The 27,301-nt window shown below is 44.3% G+C and overlaps 1 long non-coding RNA gene and 2 other non-coding genes across 4 annotated transcripts; 1 reads left to right on the top strand and 2 right to left on the bottom strand.

The window, feature by feature from the left end:
- Window positions 1-712: 712 nt before the first annotated feature.
- trnar-ucg (transfer RNA arginine (anticodon UCG)) lies at window positions 713-801 on the top strand. The gene is given in 2 exon segments: window positions 713-749; window positions 766-801. It is a non-coding gene; the product is annotated as a tRNA-Arg (tRNA).
- Window positions 802-8,973: 8,172 nt separating this feature from the next.
- LOC137350429 (uncharacterized) lies at window positions 8,974-22,355 on the bottom strand. 2 transcript variants are annotated; one of them, XR_010969417.1, is made up of 2 exons: window positions 22,154-22,355; window positions 8,974-9,368 (listed from the first exon to the last, which is right to left on the bottom strand). It is a non-coding gene; the product is annotated as an uncharacterized lncRNA (long non-coding RNA). The 2 variants fall into 2 exon arrangements; XR_010969416.1 differs by lacking the exon at window positions 22,154-22,355 and adding an exon at window positions 9,634-9,701.
- A 236-nt stretch (window positions 22,356-22,591) lies between these two features.
- Window positions 22,592-22,665, bottom strand: trnat-agu (transfer RNA threonine (anticodon AGU)). The gene has a single exon. It is a non-coding gene; the product is annotated as a tRNA-Thr (tRNA).
- Window positions 22,666-27,301: the final 4,636 nt, after the last annotated feature.

The following is a 27,301-nucleotide window of genomic DNA, read 5'->3' as shown; positions in this document are numbered from 1 at the left end:
TTCAGCACCACCTGTCAGTCAGAAACTTGTCTCAATGAACCGATCCTTTTACTGAACTTCCAACTGCTGCTGTCTATTTCTCGAGGGAAAGAGCTGCTCACTGTGTAAGGATGTGAGGGGAATGTAACCCGGCTGCTGGTGAGAAGGTCCCGTCTTCTCAATCAAAAGCCTTTTATTTTACTTCAGTGATTCCCAGCTGGTCCGTTGAGGATTTTGTTTTCACAGAAATATCTTGTTAAATACAAATCTGATTCCAACATGTCAGTAACAGGACAGAATGGGAACCTTTTAAAAGGATTTCAGTGGCTTCTCACTGTCCCCCTGAAGCCTGTGTGAAGGGGAATTACCAATAGTCTGTAATTTATTACTTCCACACCGAGTTTGAGTTATTTGTCGTGTGAAAGATTGCTGAACGGAGTCTTTTACTGTCAGTTACGGATGAGAAGTTGACAACAATTAGCAAAATAAAGCTGTTCATAAAATAGCACTAGCAATTTGAGTCGGTAAAAGCAAAATTGTGTTTTAAAAGTTTATTTAAACCGCTACGGGAAAATAGATTTTTATGTACTTTTCCAGTCGATCACTTCTTTTCCATAGTGAAATTGGCGGCTTTCACAAATTCAAATATTCTGCCAGGTTGACAGGTTCAACCAATGATTTTTTGTATTTTGTGCTTCGAGGTTCTCTGATTGGATCATTCATGTGAGCTAATGGCCGTGTGGCCTAATGGATAAGGCGTCAGACTTCGGTATATTCTATGATGTTATCAGAAGATTGCAGGTTCGAGTCCTGCTACGGTCATTTTGACCCGCAGGGATTTGGGGATCGAGTCGGGGACTGAACAGATTGGAAACCCGACATGGATTTAATGGGGCGAATGACCTCCTCATGTGCTGTCACTGACTTCATGAGAAGAGGGTGACCAATCAGAAGTGGGCTGGGGTCACAGCGGGTTCAAACTGCAGGAATTCCAGGTCCCTGAATGACTGAGCTGAAAGTGATCAGTTTCACTGCAGGAAACACCGTCTCGGGGGAAATAACATCACAAATAATTCCATTTGACTAATTATTCAATTATAAAACAATGAGCAGATGTGAAGGTGTGATGTTACTTTTCACTGTGAGGGGAGAATCCGCCATCTGGGTAAATCAGTAACTTTATAACATCGTCTGTACGTTTGGAAAAGAAACGATGAAAACTCTCCCCATAACCCTGGTGCGGTGGAAAGGCTCAATTCAGAGATTGGAATATAACGAGAGCACAACATAAATCATTAACTGATATTTCCGGCATAAAACACACCCCAGCTCCCGTTCCCAGGTCACTGCTGTCCCTATGAAGCGGTGGGTGACTCTGAAAAGAGACTTTGTTTTGTGTTTCTGCAGGAAAACCACAAAGATCCTCCCAGGCAGTGAAACTCATCTTCCCAGAATCTCCATACCAGATTGAAACAGAAAACACAAAGACAGTGAGAAAGTTCCAGAGAGTTACTGAGCATTAAAACCAATGAAATAAACCAATTCTAGAGAGATGTTGGTGCAGCTTTTTCAGAGAGATTGTGGGTGGCTCTTAAAAGAGCCGTTGTGTTTCGAGTGTTTTCACTACATGGTGGAGTTTTATTTGGAGTTGATGTACTTGGTCACTCACTTTGTCCCTTCTCACATTCCGAGCGCTTTGTTGGGTGGAAATATTTATTCAGGCAGTTTCAACAGCTCAGAGCCGACATTGAGTCAGAAACCAGAAATGGGAGTACGGGACAGAGACTAGGAATTGAGGCTGAACCTTTATAAATCTCACTGGTTATAGGCCTCAGCTAGAGCGTTGTGTCTAATTCCATGCTCCACACTTTAGCAGGAATGTCAAGGCCTTAGAGAGGGTGCAGAGGAGATTTACTGGAATGGTATCAGAAATGCAGGAATTCAGCTAATGTGGAAAGAATAGGGGTCTGGGGTGTGTGAAGCTGGGGTCCTTCTTCTTAGAGCAGAAAGGCAGTTAATAGTTGTGTTCAACATTGTGAAGAGTTTTTGTAAGAATAAAGAAGTTTGACTACAATTAGACAGAGCCTTGGTGAGATCGCACATTATGGGCGGTACAGTGGCGCAGTGGTTAGCACCGCAGCCTCACAGCTCCAGCAACCCGGGTTCAATTTTGGGTACTGCCTGTGTGGAGTTTGCAAGTTCTCCCTGTGTCTGTGTGGGTTTTCTCCAGGTGCTCTGGTTTCCTCCCACAAGCCAAAAGACTTGTTGGTAGGTAAATTGGCCATGATAAATTGTCCCTAATATAGGTAGGTGGGAGGGAAATATAGGGTCGGTGGGGATGTGGTAGGAATATGGGATTAGTGTAGGATTAGTATAAATGGGTGGTTGTTGGTTGGCATAGACTCGGTGGGCAGAAGGGCCTTTTTCAGTGCTGTATCTCTCTGTGACTCGAGAGATGTGGATGCTCAATCATTGGGTATATCCAAGAGAGAGATCGATAGGTTTTTGGATACTAAGGGAATCAAGGGATCTGTGCTAGTGTGGTAAGATGGAGTTGATGTAGGAAATCAGCTGTGATCTTATTGAATGGCAGAGCTATTTCGATGGGCCGAATGGCCTACTCCTATTTTTTATGTAAAGTTCCATTCCTCTCAGGGAATATTTTATTTTCAAAAAGAGAAATACTGCACACACTGGAAATCTGAATAATAACAGAAGATTCTGGAAACACTCAGCAGTTCCAGCAGTATCTGTGGAGAGAGGAAGGGAGGAGCAATGTTTCAGGTCTATAGAAGGGTCACAGAACTGGACCATTAACCCGAGCTTCTCTTCTCCACAGTTGTTTCCGGACTGGCTGAGTGTTTTCAGTATTTTAGGCTTTTTCTTTCTGTATTTCATCCTTTTCCCATTTGACTATTTGCTGTGAAACTTTCAGCGTTGTGCTCAATTCTTTGTGTCGTTGTGTTTCCTTTATTTGAAGTAATGTAAATAGTATCCTGAAATGAATTTGCCAAATGGTTGGGCAAATTGTTACAACCAGTTTTTGAGCAAGTTCTCCACATGCACAGTGAAGGATTCCTTCACATTTGTGAAGACCATACAGGACTTGCATATCGATAGCAATGCCGTGTCCATGTGTTCATTTGACATTGCTAGCCTATTCACCAATGTACCACTTCAGGAAGCCATAGATATTTGCACTGCAGTGCTATATCATGGCGATCTAGACCCGTCACCATTGTGTGAATCCGTATTCATTGAACTTATGAACTCGGCAACTTGCACAGTTGGGTTCAGTTTTATTGACACCATGTATCGCTGGTGTTGCCATGGGATCCCCTCTAGGCCCAGCTCTCACAAACATCTTTGTTGGATTCCATGACAAAACTGTTTATAAGGGAATGACACCTAACCTCCGACCTCTTGCATATTTCCAATATGTAGATGATACGTTTGCTATATTTGAATCCGCAGCTGCATGAAATAATTTCCTTGCACATCTTCATGGGCTCCATCCTACACTCAAATTCACCTTTGGAATGGAGCAGTCAAATGAGTTCCCTTTCCTTGATGTACTAGTTGAGAAATCTGCTAAGGGGTTTTCTACCACGGTCTACCGCAAACCTACCTTCACTGGTCAATACACGCGTTGGGATTATTACAGTTCCACGCGCTATAAGATTGGTCTTATCGACAACCTCATAAATAGGGCTGAGCCATTTGCTCACCATGCAAGCTTGATGCTGAAATAGGGCGAATCAAAGACATCCTGCATTACAATGGCGACACTGATCAGATCATTTCTATCTGTATATCACACAAACTTATAAACGGGCTGAAGGCCGTCGTTTTGAGCCCTGAAAAGTGCCCAGTCTCCTCAAATTACCCTGGAAAGGTAATTTATCCCCAGTATTTGAGTTACAGGTGAAGCTCGCTGTTTCCTGCTGTTACTATGCAGGAGCAACAAGTGTGGTGTTCGCCACTAACAGGATGCTGCTGTCAAGCAAAAGAGACGTCCTGCCTATCACACAAATAAGTAACGTGATATATGAATTTCAATACCAGTGTGATGCTAGGTTTCTAGACCGTACATCCCAAAACTGGCGGATTGTATGAAATAACATGTCCCTTCCGCTGTTCGCAATGGGCCCTACCCAACCAACCCGTGCTTGCAAAACTCAAAACACAGTATCCAACATGAGATGTGATTCCACAATAGGACAACATTTGCTAAATAATTCTCAGTGTGCTAAGAATTACGTTGACAACCAATTTAAGACTGTCAGTAGGGCTCGCTGTGTGGTGCATTGGTGTGTACTGTAAACTACATATATTAATACACAGGGCCCTGTTCTTTGCAGACAGAAAGAACATGCACACATGTTGTGCCTGTTTCAGCTAAACAAAATAAGTGACAGCCATTCACTGGCTCATTCCACAGGGCAATGCCTTGACCAATCAGAGTCAAGCTGCCTGGTTTAAACTTCAAACAAAGCTGGGCAGTTATCTGTCAGTCACCATAAACTGGTGCATTCTGAATGGCAATGCCTCTACCAATCAGAGTTCACTTGCCAACCAATCAGCACTCTATTCTCATACAGAAGAAAGTTGTTGTTTTCCTTTAAATTGGTATTCTTGTGGATTGCCCTGCTGAGTGCAAGACGAAAACAACTGGCTACCAAAGTCTGGACAACATGTCACTATTTTCACGAAATGATTACTTTTATTTTCAATATAAAAATATAAAGCAATATGAGTGTAACATTTACAGACAAATTCTATTACCTCACATTGCCTGATTCTTTCACACTGACAGACTATGTGAACTACTGTCCCGATTTTGCAGTTCTCACTTCCAGTTAGCAAATGTCAGCAATCTGTGATACAGTGCAGTTTGCAGACCAGACCGTCAATCACAACATGCAATAATTGTTCAGCTTATGTTGGACTAGTGGGATTTAGAAATACTAGGAATTGAGATGAGCTGTTATTGCATTTAATTATTTGTTTCATGGGATGTGGACGTCGCCAGCCAGGCCAGCATTTATTGTCCATCCCTAATTGCCCATGAGAAGGTGGTGGTGAGCTTCCTTCTTGAACCACTGCAGTCCATATGGGGTAGGTACACCCACAGTGCTATTAGGAAGGGAGTTCCAGGATTTTTACCCAGCGACAGTGAAGGAATGGCGATATAGTTCCAAGTCAGGATGATGTGTAGCTTGGAGGAGAACTTTCAGGTGGTGGTGTTCCCATGCATCTGCTGCCCTTGTCCTTCTAGGCGGTAGAGGATGCAGGTTTGGAAGGTGCTGCCTGAGTAGCCTTGGTGCATTGTTGCAGTGCATCTTGTAGATGGTACACACTGCTGCCACTGTACGTCAGTGGTGGAGGGAGTGAATGTTGTGGATGGGGTGCCAATCAAGCATGTTGTTTTGTCCTGGATGGTGTCGAGCTTCTTGAGTGTTGTTGGAGCTGCACCCATCCAGGCAAGTGGAGAGTATTCCATCACACTCCAGACTTGTGCCTTGTAAATGGTGGACAGGCTTGGGGAGTCAGGAGGTGAGTTACTCACCGCATGATTCCTACCCTCTGACCAGCTCATGTAGTCACACTATTTATAAGGCTACTCCAGTTCAGTTTCTGGTCAATGGGAACGCCCAGGAAGTTGATAATGGGGGATTCAGCGATCGTAATGCTGTTGAATGTCAATGGGAGATGGTTAGATTCTCTCTTGTTGGAGATGGTCATTGCCTGGTACTTGTGTGGCATGAATGTTACTTGCCACTTATCAGCCCAAGCCTGGATATTGTCCAGGTCTTGCTGGATTTCTACATGGACTGCTTCAGTATCTGAGGAGTCGCGAATGGTGCTGAATTTTGCAATCATCAGCGAACATCCCCACTTCTGACCTTATGATTGAAGGAAGGTCACTGATGAAGTAGTGAAGAAGGTTGGGCCGAGGATACTACCCTGAGGAACTCCAGCAGTAATGTCCTGGAGCTGAGATGATTGACCTCCAACAATCACAACCATTTTCCTTTGTGCTAGGTACGATTCCAACCAGTGGAGAGTTTTCCTCTTGATTCCCATTGACTCCAGTTCTGCTCTGGCTCCTTGATGCCATACTCAGTCAAATGCTACCTTGATGTCAAGGGCAGACACTCTCACCTCACCTCTTGAGTTCAGCTCTTTTGTCCTTGTTTGAACCAAGGCTGTAATGACGTCAGGAGCTGAATGGCCCTGGCGGAACCCAACTGAGTGTCACTGAACAGGTTATTGTGAAGCAAGTGCCACTTGATAGCACTGTCAATGACATCTTCCATCACTATACTGATGATTGAGAGTAGATTGATGCAGCAGCAAATGGCTGGGTTGGATTTGTCCTGCTATTTGTGTACAGGACATACCTGGGCAATTTTCCACATTGCCGAGTAGATGCCAGTGTTGTAGCTGTACTGGAACAGCTTGGCTAGGGGCGCGGCAAGTTCTGGAGCACAGGTCTTCAGTACCATTGCTGGAATATTGCCAGGGCCTGTAGCCTTTGCTGTATCCAATGCCTTCATTCGTTTCTTGATATCACCTGGAGTGAACTGAATTGGCTGAAGACTGGCATCTGTGATGCTGGGGACTTCAGAAGGTTGCCGAGATGGATAATCCACTCGGCACTTCTGGTTGAAGATTGTTGCAAATTCTTCATCCTTGTCTTTTGCACTGATGTGCTGGGCTCCCCCATCATTGAGGTTGGGGGTATTTGTGGAGCCACCTCCTCCTGTTGGTTGTTTAATTGTCCACCACCATTCATCATTGGATGTGTCAGGGTGTAGATCTGATCCGTTGGTTGTGGGATCACTTAGCCCTGTCTATTACATGCTGCTTCTGCTGTTTGGCATGAAAGTAGTCCTGGGCTGTAGCTTCATCAGGCTGACGCCTCATTTCAAGGTATGCCTGGTGCTGCTCCTGGCATGCCCTCCTGCACTCTTCATTGAATTAGGGTTGATCCCCAGCTTGTTGGTAATGTTAGAGTGGGGGAATATGCCGGGCCATGAGGTGACAGATTGGGGTTGAGTACAATTCTGCCGCTGCTAATGGTCCACAGCACTTCATGGATGCCCAGTTATACATTGCTAGATCTGTTCAAAATCTATCCCATTTAGCACAGTGGTAGTGGCACACAACACGATAGAGGGTATCCTCAATGTGAAGACGGGACTTCATCTCCACAAGGATTGTGCAGTGGTCACTCCTACCAATACTGTCATGGACAGATGCATCTGCGGCAGGCAGATTGGTGAGGATGAGGTCAAGTATGTTTTTCCCTCGTGTTAGTTCCCTCACCACCTACTGCAGACCCAATCGAGCAGCTATGTCCTTTAGGACTCGGCCAGCATGGTCAGTAGTGGTGCTACCGAGCCACTCATGGTGATGGACATTGACATCCCCCAGCCAGACTACATTCTGCGCCCTGTTCCACCTCAGTGCTCCCTCCAAGTGGTGATCAACATAGAGGAGTACTGACTCATCAGCTGAGGGGCGGGGAGAGGGGTTGGTTGGGAGAGGGTGGTAGGTGATAATCAGCAGGAGGTTTCCTTGCCCATGTTTGACCTGATGCCATGAGTTAGCCCAAACATTAGTTACACCGTTATGCCAAATCAGTCGGTCTGTTGCCCTGTACATGTCAGTGAGAATCATTCTCAGCGCTCAGAACTCCCAGAAAAAGTAAAGTGGAAAAATGTAATTTCATAACCCAAAGGCTCTTTTCAGAACCACCCACAGTCTCTGTGAAAGGATTAGTTACTGTCAGGAGGGAATCAGAGATGGAGTTATTGTAACAGTGGATTGATCAGTTTCTCATCTGATGAAAGGTCACTGACGTGAAACGTTAACTCTGCTTCTCTCTGTACAGATGCTGCCTGACCTGCTGAGTATTTCCAGCATATCTTGTTTTCATTAAAGCACATAGTTCCCTTTTCAAAGTTACAGAATTAACCACAATAATGTACTCTGAGATTCAAGTTAAATATCAGCCCAATATTGACACACGTTATGAGTTTATAAGTTTCAGTATTAATTCCCATAGTGCATCCTGACATATACATTAGATATAACATAACATAAGAAATAGGAGCAGGAGTAGGCCATTCGGCCCCTCAAGCCTGCCCTGCCATTCAGTAAGATCAGGGCTGATCTGCCCCAGACCTCAATTCCTCTTTCATGCCAGCTCTTCATAGCCCTCAACTCTCCAATATTTCAAAAATCTATCTACTTCCTCTTTAAATACTTTCAGTGATCTCGTCTCCACAACTGTCTGGGGTAGATAATTCCAGACATTCACTACCCTCTGAGAGAAGAAACTCAGTTTTAAATGAGTGTCCCCTTATTCTGTAACTATGTCGCCTAGTTTGAGATTCCCCCACTAGTGGAAACATCTTCTCAACATCGACCCTGTTCATAAAAACAAGAAATGCTGGAAATACTCAGCAGGTCTGGCAGCATCTGTGAAGAGAGAAGCAGAGTTAATGTTTCAGGTCAGAGACCCTTCTTCACCCTGTTAAGCACCCTCAGAATCTTGTTCGTTTCAAAAAGATCACCCCTCATTCTTCTGAACTTGAATGAATAACCTGTTTAGCCATTCTTGATAAGTCAACCCCTTCATCTCAGGAATCAGCTGAGTGAATCGTTTTTGAACTCCTCCAATGCCAGTACATCCTTTCTTAAGTCTAAATCTCAAGTGCGTCATCAGATTGAGAGAATCTGAAAGATAGCATAACCTGAGATACAAACTGAGATTTCAGTTTAAAACTCCCCCAGATTGTGAAACTAAAAGATACAATAGCAATTTAATTTGTATAGACTGTGCTTTGGATCATATTCCAGCCCTCATACAGTATCAGACTGGAAGATACTGTAGCAATTCCATTAACGCAGACTCAGCGCTACATTACAGAGCAGGGAACATATTTAAACAACCCGGAACACTTTTACACAAGATGGATCATATTTACACAACTGAGTAGATCTTTACCCAACAGGGAACCATTTTACACAATAACAGAGAACATCTTTACACAACAGCGAACATAGTTACACAACAGAGAACATATTACACAGCAGGAAAAATATTTTAAAAACACAGGGGACATCTTTACACAATAGAGAACACGATTACATAAATCATTGGTCTCTTGCTGTCTCTGCCTGGTTTTCTGTGTGTCTTTCTCTGTCTGTTCCTTTCTGGGTCCTGATAATATCTTCCTGGTTTTCTGTGTGTCTTTCTCTGCCTCCCTCATTGTCGGTGCTGTTACTCAGTGTCCTTGTGTCATTGTGCAATGAGGGTGAGTCCGTCAGCACGTGTGTTGCTGAGTCTGGGATTCTTGAGCATTCAGAAGACAATCCTATTTTTATAAAAACATTGGGGAAATGAACATATTTCACTAACAGGCAGCTAAAATTTAAAACATTAGTTAGCAGAGTGGTGCAGCGGAAGCGTGCTAGGCCCATAACCCAGAGGTCAATAGATCGAAACCATTCTCTGCTATTTATGTTCGGTAGTAACACAAACAGTTCACTTTTAAAACATCAGAACAAGATGCTTCCTGAGGCACTCCATTGCAATCAGCTTTTTTCTTCCAGTGAACACATCAATCAGTAACAACTCACTTTTGCTCACACGAACACAAGCTGCACAAACTGCAAACACGGACCAGCCGAGTCTCTCCCACTTTGTCAACCCCTTCCTGCAGAGCCTCGTCTCCACCACCAGATGGTGATGTTGGCCACAATACAACCAGGACAAATGGTCACAGTGAGGAGACGGTCAGGAACAGAAAATAAAACAATAACAGGGAAAACCTTTACACAACAACAGGGGACATCTTTACACAACAGAAAACATATTTACACAACAGGAAATACCTTCAGATAACAGGGAGAACACAATCATACAAATACATTGGGGAGACCAAGCGCAGACTGGGTGACCGCTTTGCGGAACATCTCCGCTCAGTCCGCAAGCAGGACCCTGAGCTTCCGGTTGCTTGCCATTTCAACACTACCCCCTGCTTTCATGCTCACATCTCTGTCCTGGGATTGCTGCAGTGTTCCAGTGAACATCAACGCAAGCTCGAGGAACAGCATCTCATCTACCGATTAGGCACACTACAGCCTGCCGGACTGAACATTGAGTTCAACAATTTCAGAGCATGACAGCCCCCCATTTTACTTTCATTTTTAGTTATTTTTTCTTCCTTTTTTTTACATTCCTTTTTACATTTTTTACAATCTTTTATTGCATTTATTTCATTTCATCTTAGTTTGTTCAGTTTGCTTACCCACTGTTTTTTTCAGGTTGTTTTTCTTCAGGTTTGCACTTGCTGCTGTTCAATATTCAGTGTATTCACACCTAATCTGTACTAATGCTTTGTCTTTCAACACACCATTAACATATTGTTTGCCTTTTCTCCGTGACCTTTTGGTCAGCGATGTGGCCCGGTCCAATCTGCACCTTCTCCTTTGTTATCTCTTGCCCCACCCCCACCTCACTTGTTTATAATCTGTGACTTTTCTAATATTTGTCAGTTCCGAAGAAGGGTCACTGACCTGAAACGTTAACTCTGCTTCTCTTTCCACAGATGCTGCCAGACCTGCTGAGTGATTCCAGCATTTCTTGTTTTTGTTTCAGATTTCCAGCATCCGCAGTATTTTGCTTTTATTACAATCATACAAATGCCTTGTTACACCATGTCAGTCTTGTCTCTCTCTCTGTCCCTCACTTTTGCTTCCTCACAGTCTATTCTTGGTTTTCTGTGTGTTTTTCTCTCTGTGCCGTTGTCGATGGTGTTACTCAGCGTCCTTGTAACATTGTGTAGCCAGGTTGAGCCTCCCAACACCTGTGTTGCTGTAATAAAAACAGAAAATGCTGGAAATGCTCAGTAGGTCTGGCAGCATCTGTGCAGAGAGAAACAGTTAACAGTTCAGGTCTGTTTCCTTAGCTCACATTAACTTTGTTTCTCTCTCCACAGATGCTGCCAGACCTGCTGACTATTTCAAGCATTTTCTGTTTATGTTTCAGATTTCCAGCATCCGCAGTATTTTGCTTTTGTACGTGTGTTGCTATGTCTGGGACTGTTTGAGTGCAATGCTATTGCTTTATAAACAGCGTTGAAACAAACATTTATCTAGTTAACACACAGCACTAATACACAGCTGGATATAAACAGCAGCCTGCAGCAGAGGGCGCAGTGGAAGTTTATTAACACAAATAATTCACCAACACAATATTTACTGCTGCCCACAATCACACCACGCTTCATCTTAACACGTTTTACTCTTTATTTACATCAACTTCTTCCTTCCAGTAAACACTTCAATTTGGAACACAGCTTCCAAATCACCTTTATTCACAAACCCGAACACACACCAGCCCAGACTTTCCCCTTTCTGTCAACCCATTCCTGCATCACTGCCTCTCCACCAACAGTTGTCGCTAGAATCATACAATCATAGAATGGCTACAGCACAGAAGGAGGCCATTCAGCCTGTCGAACCCGTGCTGGCTCTCTGTTAGAGCAACTCACCTCGTCTCACTCCCCAGTCAGTTCAATTTTGGTGGTGGGAAAACTTCTCGAAAGAATAATTCGGGACAAAATTAATAGTCCCATGGACAAATGTGGGTTAATTCAAGAAAGGCAGCATGGATTTCTTCAGGGAAAATCATGTTTAACTGTACTGCTGGAGTTTTTTGATGAGGTAACAGAGAGGGATGATGAGGGCAATGCTGTTGATGTGGTGTACATGGACTTTCAAAAGGTCTGGCAGCATCTGAAAGGTCACTGACCTGAAACATTAACTCTGTTTCTCTCTCCACAGATGCTGCCAGACCTGCTGAGTATTTCCAGCACTTTTTGTTTATATTTCAGCTTTCTAGCATCTGCAGTATTTTGCGTTTATTGACTTTCAAAAGGAGTTTGATACAGTGCAACACAACAGACTTGTGAACAAAATTATAACTCATGGAATAAAAGGGACAGTAGTAACATGGACATGGAATTGGCTGAGTGACAGGAAACAAAGAGTAGTGATCAATGGATGTTCTTCAAGCTAGAGGAAGGTTTGTAGTGGAGTTCCCCAGGAGTTAGTGTTGGGACCCTTGCCTTTCCTGATATATATTAATGACCTAGACCTTGGTGTACAGGGCAGAATTTCAAAGTTTATGGATGATACGAAAATTGGAAGCATTGTGAACTGTAAGGATGATAGTGTAGAACTTCAAAAGGACATAGACAAGTTGGTGGAATGGGAGGACAGATGACAGGTGAAGTTCAATGCAGAGAAATGTGAATTGATTCATTTTGGTAGGAAGAACATGGAGAGACAATATAGAATAAAGGGTACAATTCTAAAGGGGGTGCAGGAGCAGAGGGACCTGGGGGTATAAGTCATTGGTTGAGAGAACGGTTAATAAAGCATACAGTATCCTCGGCTTCAGTAATAGAGGCATAGAGTACAAGAACAAGGAGGTCATGTTGAACTTGTACAAGACACTAGACTCAGCTGAAGTACTGAGTCCAGTTCTGGGTGCCACACTTTAGGAAAGATGTGAAGGCATTGGAGAGATTACGGAAAAGATTCATGAGAATGGTTCCAGGGATGAGGAACTTCAGTTATGAAGATTGATTGGAGAAGTTAGGATTGTTTTCCTTGGAGAAAAGAAGGCTAAGAGGAGATTTCATAGTGGTATTCAAAATGATGAGGGGTGTGGACAGAGTGGATAGGGAGAAACTGTTCCCACTTGTGAAAGGATCGAGAATGAGAGGGCACAGATTTAAAGTAATTGGTAAAAGAAGCAAAAGCGACATGAGGAAAAACTTTTTCACACAGCGAGTTGTTAAAGTATGAACTGCCTGAGAATGTGATGGAGGCAGGTTCAATTGAAGAATTCAAAGGGGAATTAGACTGTTATCTGAAAAGGAAGAATGTGCAGGATTATGGGGAGAAGACGGGGAAGTGACATGAGGTGAATTGCTCATTTGGAGAGTCAGTGCAGACATGATGGGCCAAATGGCCTCCTTCTGTGCAGTAACAATTCTGTGATTCTGTGATTCCAATATTCAAGTCATTTCTATATATGGTGGTCCTGACACTGACCCTTGTGGACATCACTGTTCACCATCTTCCATTCTGAAAAACAACCAAATATCACAACTCACTTTTTTTGATGTTTCCCACATTTTTTAATCTAAGCAGATACTGACCCTCCTATTCCAAGAGCCTCAGTTTTGTTACCCAGCATTTTATGCGGTAGTTTGTCAAACGCTTTCTGAAAATCCATATAGACAACATCCATTGCTTTCCCTTCATCAACCTTTTCTGTTATTTCATCAAAAAAATAAGTTATTTATTAATAGATGCAGCACTATAACAGGCCCTTCGGCCCATCAAGTCTGTGCCGACCAACAACCACCCAATTATACTAATCCGACATTAATGCCATATTCTCGACCACATCCCCCACCACCTACCTCCACTGGGGGCAATTCACAATGGTCAATTTACCAATCAATCTGCAAGTCTTTGGCTGTGCGAGGAAACACACGCAGTTACAGGGAGAACTCAAACTGCGCACAGACATTAGCCAGAACTGAACACAGGTCGCTGGAGCTGTGAGGCTGCGGTGCGAAACAGTGATCGCCCAAAATGACTGTGGCAGGATTCGAACCTACAATTTTCTGATAACCTCGTTAAATACACCGAAGTCAGATGCCTTATCCATTAGGCCACACGGCCAATAGTGAATAAGTGGATAGGTGCTGAACCTCTCAGTTTTCGGTCTACCCAAACCAAGTTCAAGGCCTGAATAATGAACCGATTGCCTCATTAGTTCTGTGAATAATACAATGATTTAATAGACAAAGTTTTGAAACATTCCTGCCCATAAATCTTGGTAACAGAGAGTGTGTGGATCTCCTGAGTCAGAATGTTTAATGGATACAGTCCTCAGATCCGACAATGAACCCCTGAACATCCACAGTAAAGACAGTGTGGATGAGGAAATGGAAGAGCTGGGAGCTGAAACTCAGGGACGGCCGAGCTCTCCTGTCATTGAGCTTGTGTGTCTGCTCTGCTCGCCGCACTTCCGGCTCTACTTTGTTTCCAATGAAAAGATGAAAAGGGCCATTCGGTTTTCCTCTCACTGACAGCGTGTTTCACTCGGGTTAATATAACCCGGGACTTTTGCTGCTGAAATGAATTCTGCAAGGTCCCAGCAAACACACCGGCTCCCTCCTTTCTCTCCTCTTTCTATCGGATTGTTTTACCAGGAGGGGCTCAATAATAACAAACCCCCTGCAGGGAATGACCACAAATTGAGCATCTAAATGGGGCAAGTGGGCAGCTTTCTGGGTTCTAGGTTCCCCCTACCCCGCCCCTCCCTCCATCCCTCCAGTCCAAGCCCCTCTTCACTTTCTTTGGGACTTTGATGAGGGTGAAATGGGGAAAGTTCCCATTGATGTTTGAGTGCTGAATTGCTGCAGAGATCTGCGCACGCGCGGTGTTGCCCCGCCTCCGGTGGGACGTCACAATGAGGAGTGGAGCGCATACGCAGTCTTTCCCCAACCCAGTCTGTGAGGCCATTCACTCAATCAGGGGAAGATGCTTCAAATCAGCTGCTAATGGAGACTTCCCGGGCCCGGGGGAAGGGAACAAACAGCATCTGCTTCCAGCAGCCACTGCTTTGGGAGCGTGTCCGCAGATGTGCTCAGAGATTAGCATTGAGTGGTGGGAAGTTGAGGGGGAGTCGGGGAGTGTTTGTAACAGACACTGTGGAGCAGGAGCTGCTCCCGGAACATGGAGTGAGCCGGGGACACGGGGAAGGGAGAGTTCATTCTCGGACAGTGTCTGTACAGGCTCAGGGAGACACAATGGGAAGAAATCACTATTGAAAATCACTGACAATTTCACCACCCAAAGGAGAGGGAATTTTCCTGCTTTAGTTCCAGTCTCTCACTGTTTGTTGGATCGTGAACAGTGGGGGGAAAATAGCCGCAAAATAACGATGTGGACAGTTAGACAAAGAGCATTTATTGCAGACACCAGGTGAGAAGTGTGAAAGGCACATTTTAAATAGTGGCTGCTTGTTTTCCGTTGAAATAGAAATGTGACTGTGTAAAGGTCACTGCTCTATCGGACAGTCCCAGTCATTGAGCAGTGCAGGGCTTGTGTTGTTTCTGAATGTCACAAACTTGTTGTAAAACCACTGCAAACACCTGGTAAACAGAAGCTGAATACTGCAGTACTGCAGTGGAGTCAGACACTGACACTGTTTGTGTTCCTGGTTTTAATTTTGTGATTGTTCATAATGATTATTATTGGGACGATTACATTGATCGCTTTTGTATCTTCTACCTCACCAGTTCTTTCATTCCTGCAGGAAAATACATGAAGGAACCTGACTGGATGTGGTGATTCTTGGACACAAGGAAAAGTGCAGTGATCTCGTTCCAACACACAGTCGGTACAGGATCACTCCCAAAGCACAGAGATACTGCCAGCTCATCAGTTCCACTGGAACAAACAAAAGAAGTAGTCAGACAGACACTGATCCCAAAGTCAAGAGACACATTTTCAATCCAACAGTCAAACAACAGCGGGAGAGACAGAAGTTGTTTCTATTTCACTCCAATTCAATACAGCTGATAGGTTGATACATCAATCACAGTCCAAAAACAAACTCACTATCAGATCTAAATAAACTCTGTCACCATGGCCACATTTTAAATATAAAACTTGAAATTGAACAGACAAAATTTGCCTGATTGAAAGGTACAGAATGAATGCAAGGAGGCTTCAAGGGGATTTGGACGGGGTAAGTGAATGGGCTAGAACATGGCAGATGGAATATAATGTAAATAAGTGTGAAGTTCTCCACTTTGGTAGAATAAACAGAAAGGCAGAGTATTTCTTAAATGGTGAGAGGTTGGGAAGTGTTGATGTCCAAAGGGACCTGGGTGTCCTTGTTCATGAGACACTAAAAGCTAGTGTGCAGGTGCAGAAAGCAATTAAGAATGCAAATGGTATGTTGTCTTCATTGAAAGGGGATTTGAGTACATGGTTAATCATGTATTGCTTCAATGTATAAAGTCTAGATGAGACCGCACCTGGAATATTCTGTACAATTTTGGTTTCCTGATCTAAGGAAGGATAGACTTGTCATGGAGAGAGTGCAACGGAGATTCACCAGACTAATCCCCTGGGATGGTGGGATTGTCTTATGATGAGAGACTGCAGAAACTGGGCCGAAATTCTCTGGAGTTTCGAAGAATGAAAGGTGATCTCATTGAAACTTACAAAATTCTTACAGGGCGTGACAGGGTAGATATGGAGAGGATGTTTCCTCTGTCTGGTCATTCTAGAACAAGGAGATACAGTCTCAGAATAAGGACAGGCCATTTGAGACTGAGATGAGCAGGAATTTCTTTACTCAGAGGGTGGGAACTCTGTGGAATTCTTTATCCCAGAGGGCTGTGGAGCCTCAATCATTGAACATATTCAAGACATAAATCGATAGATTTCTAAATACTAACAAGATCAAGGGATATGGAGATTGCAGGAAAAATGGCGTAGAGGTAGATGATCATCCACGATCTGTTTGAATGGCGGAGCAGGCTCGATGGGCTGAATGGCCTAATGCCCCTATTTCCTATGATCCTCTGAATCCCAATAATGTACATCAGACGTGAGACCGAGCTATGCATTACATTCAAAAATCCCACAGAGATTAAGACTGAAAGATACAGTATCAATTCCATTACTACAAAATGAAGGACTTGGAGCTTGCAGACCAGCCCATGTATAAGATTGAAAGTTATGTTTTCATTCACAATCGTTTTCACAGAGCTAAATATTGAATACCAATCCACAACTTGCACAGGACTGCCAAATAAAACCTACAACTGTAAAATACAGTTAATCCATATTTTAAATTAAACGCAAGGCAAACAAATATTGATACATTAAGAGAGCGGGAAACAGTGAAAGCGAAGTGGAGCATAAAGAGCCCAGGAGAGAGAGGGAGCAAGAGTTCACTCGGAGAGCAGGGAACAGCGAGAGCAGACGTAAAAAAAGGCAAAGGAATACACAATTAACGGGAAAACACTGAACGGTGTAGAGGAAGTGAGGGACGTTGGAGTGAATGTCCACAGATCCCTGAAGTAGCAGGACAGGTCAATAAGCTGGTTCAGCAGATATATGGAATCCTTTCCTTTATTAGCTGAGGTACAGAATATAAGGGTGACATGGGTGTCCATGTCAATAAGTCACTGAAAGCTAACATGCAGGTGCAGCAAGCAATTAAGAAGGCTATTGGTATGTTAGCCTTAATCACAAGAGGATTTGAGTACAGGAATAGTGAATTCTTGCTTCAATTGTAAAGAACCTTGGTTAGACCGCACTTGGAGTACTGTGTGCAGTTTTGGTCCCCTTACCTTCGGAAGGATATTATTGCCACAGAGGGAGTGCAACAAAGGTTCATCAGACTTGTTCCTGGGATGGTGAGACTGTCCTATGAAGAGAGATTGGGGAAACGGGCTGTATTCTCTAGAGTTTCAAAGAATGAGAGGTGATCCCATTGAAACCCACAAAATACTTAAAGGACAGTCAGGGTAGATGCAGCTGAGATGTTTCTCCTGGTTGGGGAGTCGAGAACCAGGTGATGCAATTTCAAAATAAGGGGGAAACCACTTAGAACAAAGAACAAAGAAAATTACAGCACAGGAACAGGCCCTTCGGCCCTCCAAGCCTGCGCCGATCCAGATCCTCTATCTAAACCTGTCGCCTATTTTCTAAGGGTCTGTATCTCTTTGCTTCCTGCTCATTCATGTATCTGTCTAGATACATCTTAAAAGACGCTATCGTGCCCGCGTCTACCACCTCCGCTGGCAACGCGTTCCAGGCACCCACCACCCTCTGCGTAAAGAACTTTCCACGCATATCCCTCCTAAACTTTTCCCCTCTCACTTTGAACTCGTGACCCCTTGTAATTGAATCCCCCACTCTGGGAAAAAGCTTCTTGCTATCCACCCTGTCTACACCTCTCATGATTTTGTACACCTCAATCAGGTCCCCCCTCAACCTCCGTCTTTCTAATGAAAATAATCCTAATCTACTCAACCTCTCTTCATAGCTAGCGCCCTCCATACCAGGCAACATCCTGGTGAACCTCCTCTGCACCCTCTCCAAAGCATCTACATCCTTTTGGTAATATGGCGACCAGAACTGCACGCAGTATTCCAAATGTGGCCGAACCAAAGTCTTATACAACTGTAACATGACCTGCCAACTCTTGTACTCAATACCCCGTCCGATGAAGGAAAGCATGCCGTATGCCTTCTTGACCACTCTATTGACCTGCGTTGCCACCTTCAGGGAACAATGGACCTGAACACCCAAATCTCTTTGTACATCAATTTTCCCCAGGACTTTTCCATTTACTGTATAGTTCACTCTTGAATTGGATCTTCCAAAATGCATCACCTCGCATTTGCCTGGATTGAACTCCATCTGACATTTCTCTGCCCAACTCTCCAATCTATCTATATTCTGCTGTATTCTCTGACAGTCCCCTTCACTATCTGCTACTCCACCAATCTTAATGTCGTCTGCAAACTTGCTAATCAGACCACCTATACTTTCCTCCAAATCATTTATGTATATCACAAACAACAGTGGTCCCAGCACGGATCCCTGTGGAACACCACTGGTCACATGTCTCCATTTTGAGAAACTCCCTTCCACTGCTACTCTCTGTCTCCTGTTGCCCAGCCAGTTCTTTATCCATCTAGCTAGTACACCCTGGACCCCATGCGACTTCAATTTCTCCATCAACCTACCATGGGGAACCTTATCAAACGCCTTACTGAAGTCCATGTATATGACATCTACAGCCCTTCCCTCATCAATCAACTTTGTCACTTCCTCAAAGAATTCTATTAAGTTGGTAAGACATGACCTTCCCTGCACAAAACCGTGTTGCCTATCACTGATAAGCCCATTTTCTTCCAAATGGGAATAGATCCTATCCCGAAGTATCTTCTCCAGCAGCTTCCCTACCACTGACGTCAGGCTCACCGGTCTATAATTACCTGGATTATCCCTGCTACCCTTCTTAAACAAGGGGACAACATTAGCAATTCTCCAGTCCTCCGGGACCTCACCCGTGTTTAAGGACGCTGCAAAGATATCTGTTAAGGCCCCAGCTATTTCCTCTCTCGCTTCCCTCAGTAACCTGGGATAGATCCCATCCGGACCTGGGGACTTGTCCACCTTAATGCCTTTTGGAATACCCAACACTTCCTCCCTCCTTATGCCGACTTGACCTAGAGTAATCAAACATCTATCCCTGACCTCAACATCCGTAATGTCCCTCTCCTCGGTGAATACCGATGCAAAGTACTCGTTTAGAATCTCACCCATTTTCTCTGACTCCACGCATAATTTTCCTCCTTTGTCCTTGAGTGGGCCAATCCTTTCTCTAGTTACCCTCTTGCTCCTTATATATGAATAAAAGGCTTTGGGATTTTCCTTAACCCTGTTTGCTAAAGATATTTCATGACCCCTTTTAGCCCTCTTAATTCCTCGTTTCAGATTGGTCCTACATTCCCGATATTCTTCCAAAGCTTTGTCTTTCTTCAGCCGCCGAGACCTTAGGTATGCTTCCTTTTTCCTCTTAACTAGTTTCACAATTTCACCTGTCATCCATGGTTCCCTAATCTTGCCATTTCTATCCCTCATTTTCACAGGAACATGTCTCTCCTGCACGCTAATCAACCTCTCTTTAAAAGCCTCCCACATATCAAATGTGGATTTATCTTCAAACATCTGCTCCCAATCTACATTCCCCAGCTCCTGCCGAATTTTGGTATAGTTGGCCTTCCTCCAATTTAGCACTCTTCCTTTAGGACCACTCTCATCTTTGTCCATGAGTATTCTAAAACTGACGGAATTGTGATCACTATTCCCAAAGTAGTCCCCTACTAAAACTTCAACCACCTGGCCGGGCTCATTCCCCAACACCAGGTCCAGTATGGCCCCTTCCCGAGTTGGACTATTTACATACTGCTCTAGAAAACCCTCCTGGATGCTCCTTACAAATTCTGCTCCATCTGGACCTCTAACACTAAGTGAATCCCAGTCAATGTTGGGAAAATTAAAATCTCCTATCACCACCACCCTGTTGCTCCTACATCTTTCCATAATCTGTTTACATATTTGTACCTCTATCTCATGCTTGCTGTTGGGAGGCCTGTCGTACAGCCCCAACACTGTTACCGCACCCTTCCTATTTCTGAGTTCTGCCCATATTGCCTCACTGCTCGAGTCGTCCATAGTGCCCTCCTTCAGCACAGCTGTGATATCCTCTTTGACCAGTAATGCAACTCCTCCACCCCTTTTACCTCCCTCTCTATCCCGCCAGAAGCATCGATATCCTGGGACATTTAGTTGCCAAACGTGCCCTTTCCTCAACCAAGTCTCTGTAATAGCAATAACATCATACTCCCAGGTACTAATCCAAGCCCTAAGTTCATCTGCCTTACCTACTACACTTCTTGCATTAAAACAAATGCACTTCAGACCACCAGTCCCTTTGCGTTCATCATCTGCTTCCTGCCTACTCTTCCCCTTAGTCACGCTGACTTCATTATCTAGTTCCTTACAGGCTTTAGTTACTACCTCCTTACTGTCCACTGACCTCCTCATTTGGTTCCCATCCCCCTGCCACATTATTTTAAACCCTCCCCAACAGCGTTAGCAAAAGCACCCCCAAGGACACTTAGGACAGAGATGAGGAGAAATGTTGTCACTCAGAGGGTTGTGAATCTTTGGAATTCTTTACCCCAGAGGGCTGTGGAAGCTCAGTCATTGAATATGTTTAAAGCAGAGATTGACAGATTTCTAAATACAAATGACATAAGGGAATATGAGGAAAGTGTGGGGAAAAGGGTATTGAAGTGGATGATCAGCCATGATCATATTGAATGGTGGGGCAGGCTCAATGGGCTGAATGGCCGACTCCTGCTCCTATGTTCCTAACTCCACATGATCGGCGAGGCACAGCTTCAGACCGACTTGGTGGGTGGTGAAAACAGATATCACTGCTTCTGATCTTCACCAGAACAGAGAGTGAGATGTAACATTGATCATCAAACAGACTGTGAGAGAATACAACAGAGTAAAACACATGGAGAGACACTGTGGAATAACAAATAGATTTGATTGGAATGTTGAATTTTGATTGGAATGGATAAAACAGCAGATTAAATTGGGATTCTCATCATTATATTGATCTGGGACAGAAAAACGAAACTGATGGAAAGAAGGGAAGAAGGAAGAAAAGAAAGGATGGAACTGTTCAGTTTTTTTGAGTTTTTTCACCCACCCATCAAAGCTGGATTAAAAAGAAGATGCAAATAACAAAGAATTTCACCAAAAAGAGAGATTAAATGCTGCCGAAACCTTGGATTGAAGGATGCCCCAACAGATCACCTGTTTAATTGTCTCCTCACTGGGGGATTTCAATCAGTGAGTCATATTATTCTCTACCTTTTTTTTGTTAAATGAACCCAGAACTGTCACTTGGAATTAATATCTGTGTTTCGACTCCTGAATAATAAAATTGTGAGTTTCTCGATATTTTCTGGACACATTTCCTGCTGAAAGAACTAAGAACTCTTTTCTAATTTACACAATACTATATACACACTCATCAAGCCTCCTAAGCTAGCATCCTTGGTGCTGCTCTCTCTTCTCCCAAACCTCATCTCATGTGACTGTTACATCATCACTCTGACAGTGGGAGGGGTTGATCCCACTGTCTTCAGCATTAACCCTTTACATCCTTGTAATACACTGTCTGTCCAAAAAATGGGTGGAGGGAACTTCTTTCATTTATTGAAACACCAACAGCTGCCAGTTGAAAATCAACTCAAACCCATCAGAGAGAGAGAGAGAGAGAGACTGTCAGAGAACTTCCTGCATCCAGTCCTGACCCTGTTACACTCCGCAGCTGCTCACCCAGACCCCACTGAACACTGTTACCGAAACATTTCAAATACTGTTTGCAAAAGGCAGAAAAGGTCAAAGTTAATCACAGCTGTATTGAATAGAACAAAGTTTAATATCTTCTCACCGTCTCTCGGTAACCACATGAGACACAGGTTTTCTTATTTGCTTCCTTTGATTTTTCTTGTTCCTGACTGACAAATATTCCAAACCTCGGCTCAACCCTCTCGCTTGCGTCATGTCCCAGTCACGGTTGAAAGCAACACATAACGACAGAAACACTCTGAAACAGACAACGTGGTCACACTTTCCTTCAGTGAGATTAATGTCGTGCTGTTTTCCAGGTTGAATGCATCTGTGAACAAACTTCTATGAAAGAAGTTGCCTTTGAAATATCAGCACTGAATTTCTGTGCAAGGAGGAACAGCCATTCCAAACTCATATCCTTCACAATGGCTGTTTTCTCCTGTGACTGAAATTCATTATCTAATTTGAATTCTAAGTCAAAGTTCACAAGACATCGATAAAATTATTGATTAGGAAACTTCTAAAGCACACTGTAATAAGGCTCTGCTGGGAGTTGAACCCAGGATCTCCTGTTTACTAGACAGGTGCTGTAACCAACTAAGCTACAGAGCCAGATTGAAAGCGTTTGCGCAGTTGAAATTGGAGAAGGGCACTATTTATTCTCAAATAAAAACAAGAAATGCTGGAACCACTCAGCAGGTCTGGCAGCATCTGTGGAAAGAGAAGCAGAGTTAACGTTTCGGGTCAGTGACCCTTCTTCGGAACTTCCAAAGAAGGGTCATTGACCTGAAACGTTAACTCTGCTTCTCTTTCCACAGATGCTGCCAGACCTGCTGAGTGGTTCCAGCATTTCTTGTTTTTATTTCAGATTTCCAGCATCCGCAGTATTTTGCTATTTATTCTCATCCCATTTCTCCACTGGTCACAACATATTTTAACTTTTCCCACTTACTGATACAGTCAATCATATACTCTATTTTTCCCAGGACTGAGAATGAATGTTTTGGAAGAAAATACATAATTCAATTGTTTCTGAAAGGTTACAGAACACAAAATGTGAGTAATATTCCCCATTGCTTTCTCAGCACTGATGGATTGTGAAGCGGGAGTCAGCCAGAAGTCCCACTGAGACGCACTGACCCTGAGCTGAGAATGAAATGAGATAAAGTTCAATTTTTCACAGCGAGATGCTGCAGAGAGATAAGATTCCCGAATCAAAGTGAGACTTTCTCATACTGTTGTTGAATTTCATTTCAAACACTCCTTGTACTCTCTGCTGATGAAGCCTAAAAAAATGGAGAAACAGAATGGCACTCAAACTCACAACCCTGAGATTAAACGTCTCATGTTCGACTGACTGAACTATCACTTCTACTCGGTCTCTTATTGGATGGATGCAACTGTATGCTCCGACGCTGGGGTGGCTTTCAAATCCTCCCATGGATCCACATGTCAGATTGAGTTACATGTCGTAGACTCAAGCAAAGGAAATCTGCTCACTTCCAAAACAATCAGCGAGTTGAAGCTGATTACGATCAACATCATCAGAGAGCAGAACTACCTGGTGAAAGAAAATACCCTGAAGAAGGATCCACAATTATTCAAATGCATCGGCAAAGTGAAAAACAAAAAATCGATGAGTTAATCCAAGACAAACAACAGAAACACTGAAGAATTCCATTCCATACCAGAACCCAGTCGTGTTGTTTTTGGATCCAGCTCTCAGTTACTGCTTCACCTTCATACACACACTTGGCAATCTGTACATTTAGTTCATTTCAATTTTGTCAACAGGCTCTTTGAATCCAGTTCTCTGGTCCTCAAACAGGCTCCGTGTGAAAGTCAACTCCGCTTTTTGTAAGGCTGCAACCAATCGATGACCTTCAACTAAAAATACAAATGAAGTAGGAGTCATGCAGGATTTGAAAACAGGACCTTTCACATGCTATCCAATCACACACACAAAGTGAAAAACATACCCCCAGACCAACAAGCAACTTACAACAAACATTATTTTTAGCTCTCTTTAGAACTGTGCCATTAAGTATATATTGCCTCTCCCTGTTCCTTCTGCTAAAGTGCATCACCTCACACTAGTCACTATTAAATTCCATCTGCCACCTGTCTGCCCATTCTGCTAGCCTATCACTGTCCTGTTGCAGGCAGTTACTGTTTACCACTCTTCTAGGTTTGGTGTTATCGGCATATTTTGAGATACTACACTATATTCCAAGATCCTAGTCATTTATATATAGCAGAAAAAGCAGTGGTTCGAGCAGTGACACCCACTGTCGACTATCCTCTAGTCTGACAAAGAACCATTTACTACGACTCGCTATTTTCTGTCCTGAAGGCAATTTTCTATCCAATTGGACGGGGAGTCTCCTATTCCATGAACCTCAATTTTGTTAACCACCCTTTTATGTGGTACCTTATCATCCATTCTTAATCCAACCATCCATCCTGTCTTAAAATCCATCATCTTCCTGTTTGTTCATCAAAAAATGCAGTTAGTCAAGCATGAACTCCCATTTATTAATCCATGCTCACTCTCCTCAATTAATTCAAATCTCTCCAAGTGACTGTTGATTTTTTCCCTAATTATTGTTCCTAAAACCTTACTCACCACTGCTGTTAATCTAACTGGCCTGTAGTTACCTGGATTGTCCTTACACCCTTTGTTGAAATAGGAAGTCACATTTGCCACTGTTCAGTCCTCTGGCACCTCCACAGTGCTTTTTGGGAGGGTGTTCCTGGTTTTTGACCCTGCAACAGTGAAGGAATGGCAGTCTAATGCCGAGTCAGGATGGTGTGTGACTTGGAGGGGAACTTGAAGGTGGTGATGTTCCCATGCGTCTGCTACCTTTATCCTTCTCGGTGGCTGAGTTTGTGGGTTGGAAGGTGCTGTTGAAAGAGGCTTGGCAAGTTGCTGCAGTACATCTTGTAAATGTTACACACTGCTGCCACTCTGCACTGGTGCTAGAGGGAATGAATGTTTAAGGTGGTGGATGGGGTGCCAATCAAGTGGGCTGCTTTGACCCGATGGTGTCAATCTCTTGAGTGTTGTTGGAGCTGCACTCATCCAGGCATGAGTATTCCATCACATTCCTGACTTGTGCCTTGTAGATGGTGGGCAGGCTTTGGCGAGTCAAGAGGTGAGTTAGTCGCCGCAGAGTTCCCAGCCTCTGACTCGCTCATGTAGTTGTAGCTGTAGCTGTAATAGTAATAGGCAATCGTCCGTCTCGGAAGACGATGGGCTACACCCGGGGTGTACGTCACTTCTGTATTAAACATCGTTTGTTGTGGCTGTAGAGGACGACTCGCGAGTGATGATCCCTTCCGCAGCTGGTACAGCTGAATATCATTGGCCCAAGGTCGACTGATAATTTTTCCTTCCTCTGGGCTCTCTTTCCCCCCAAATGGTCATTTCTTTTGTCCTCTGCTTTTCCCATGGTCTTCCTGAATGCCTTTCTCCAGGAATTCCAGTCAGCAGGAAGGACTTCCCATGCATCGACTCCAATCTCAGTCAGCTTGAGATCTCGCTTTGCAGATGTCCTTGTATCACAGACGTGGGTGACCTGTTGGTCTTGTGCTGATAGCAAGCTCACCAAAGAGCGTGTCTTTGGCAAAGCGACCGTCATCCATTCAGCACACATCACTCAGTCAACAGAGTCACCGCTGACTCAAGAGGGCAAACATGCTGCAGATCCCTGCACGCTGGTGTACTTCCACATTCGGCTCTCTGTCCTGCCAGGAGATGCCCAATATCCATCTGAGGCAGTGGAGGTGGAAGCTGTTCAGCTGCTTTTCTTGAATTGCATAAGTTGTTGATGCTTCTCTACTATAAAGGAGGGTGCTGAGAACACAAGCCTGGTACACGCAGAGCTTTATATTTTCGATCAGTTTGCTGTCGGTTCACACTTGTCTTCTCAACTTTGACATGACAGCTGCAGCATTGGAAATCCTGGTGCTGATTTCAGTATCAAGGGACAGATTGCTGGTGATTGTTGATCCAAGGTATGTGAAGCTGTTGACAACCTCCAAAGTGAGGTTGTCGATGTTGATGGAAGGTGGAGTCTCTACGTCCTGGCCCATAACTTTGATCTTCCTGATGCTGATCGTCAGTCCAAATTCCTTGCAGGCCAGGGAGAAGCGTTGTACCGGGGCGTACACGTTGATCAACCGGAGCGGAGCGTTGTTGTACATCACGTCTGCTACGAGGAGGCGGCCGCCCACCACCTCCTTAACTTCGGAGATGGTGAAGTTACCTCCCCGCAGCAGAATACCCAGGCCGGAGGAACGGCAGTCATTCCCCCCCGACCAGATCGATGGCCCGTGGGACCACCATCGCGACCACTGCCTGTAGGTGCTGAGGTGTGGTATTCCACACTCCTGCAGAAACAGTAGGTCAGCTTTGACCTTGGCAAGGTAATCCAAGGTTGAAACACATCGCGTAGTAGATTTAATGCTACGCACATTAATGGAAGCAATTCTTACACCCATTTTTTACTAAAAATTAGTTGTTGCTTCCCATACCATTTGTCCTCGCTAGTCCCAGTCCTTCCCCTTCGGGATGTTCCTGCATACCCATCGTATGCGCAAGCAGTTTCACGTTGGTTGGGCTCAGAAACCCCTCCTGATTTTTCATGCAGGGTTTGTGCCGCTCGGGTGACATCGGGGGGGTCTTGTAGGCAGAGAGGATTGGGTTGTCCTCAGCTGCTTCCATCTGTTCCTCCTCGAAAACATCACAGCTCCCGGTCTCCCGGAGCTCAGGTGCGCCAGACGTGTCTTTGCTCCCGGTGTCGCAGAACTGAGATGCGTTGGCCACTTCGTTACGTGTGGGGCATTGGGGTTGGGGCACGCTGGGCCCATCACAGCTTCCAGTGCCCGGGGGCTGGGATGCTTTATCATCCATCTCGGAGTTCTGCCGCCTCTTTTGAAGGGGCTGTCGTTCCAGCATTTCCCCGTCCAGTGAAGAGGAGTTGTTGCAGTCTGATTCAGAAGAGAGCCTCCTCTTGCCACTGGTTTGGGTGGTGGCTTTGGGATGTTTTTTCTTTGTGGTTTTCCTCTGGACCACTTGCCACTGACCTGTTTGTCCATCTGCTGCCTCCTCCTCCATTGTGTCTGTGGGGGAGGGGTTTCCGGGCGCTGGGTAGGTGCTGGGTCGTTGGTTTCAGCCGCCTCCCCTTCCTTCTCAGGTTGAAGTTCCTCACTGCGGAGAAGGTTGCTGGTCTCCTTTCGAACAGCG

This window comes from Heterodontus francisci, chromosome 35, assembly GCF_036365525.1.
Source record: "Heterodontus francisci isolate sHetFra1 chromosome 35, sHetFra1.hap1, whole genome shotgun sequence".
Classification (NCBI taxonomy): Eukaryota; Metazoa; Chordata; class Chondrichthyes; order Heterodontiformes; family Heterodontidae; genus Heterodontus; species Heterodontus francisci.
The sequence above is the reverse complement of the archived record's forward strand: the minus strand, read 5'-3'. Positions and strand labels throughout refer to the sequence as shown.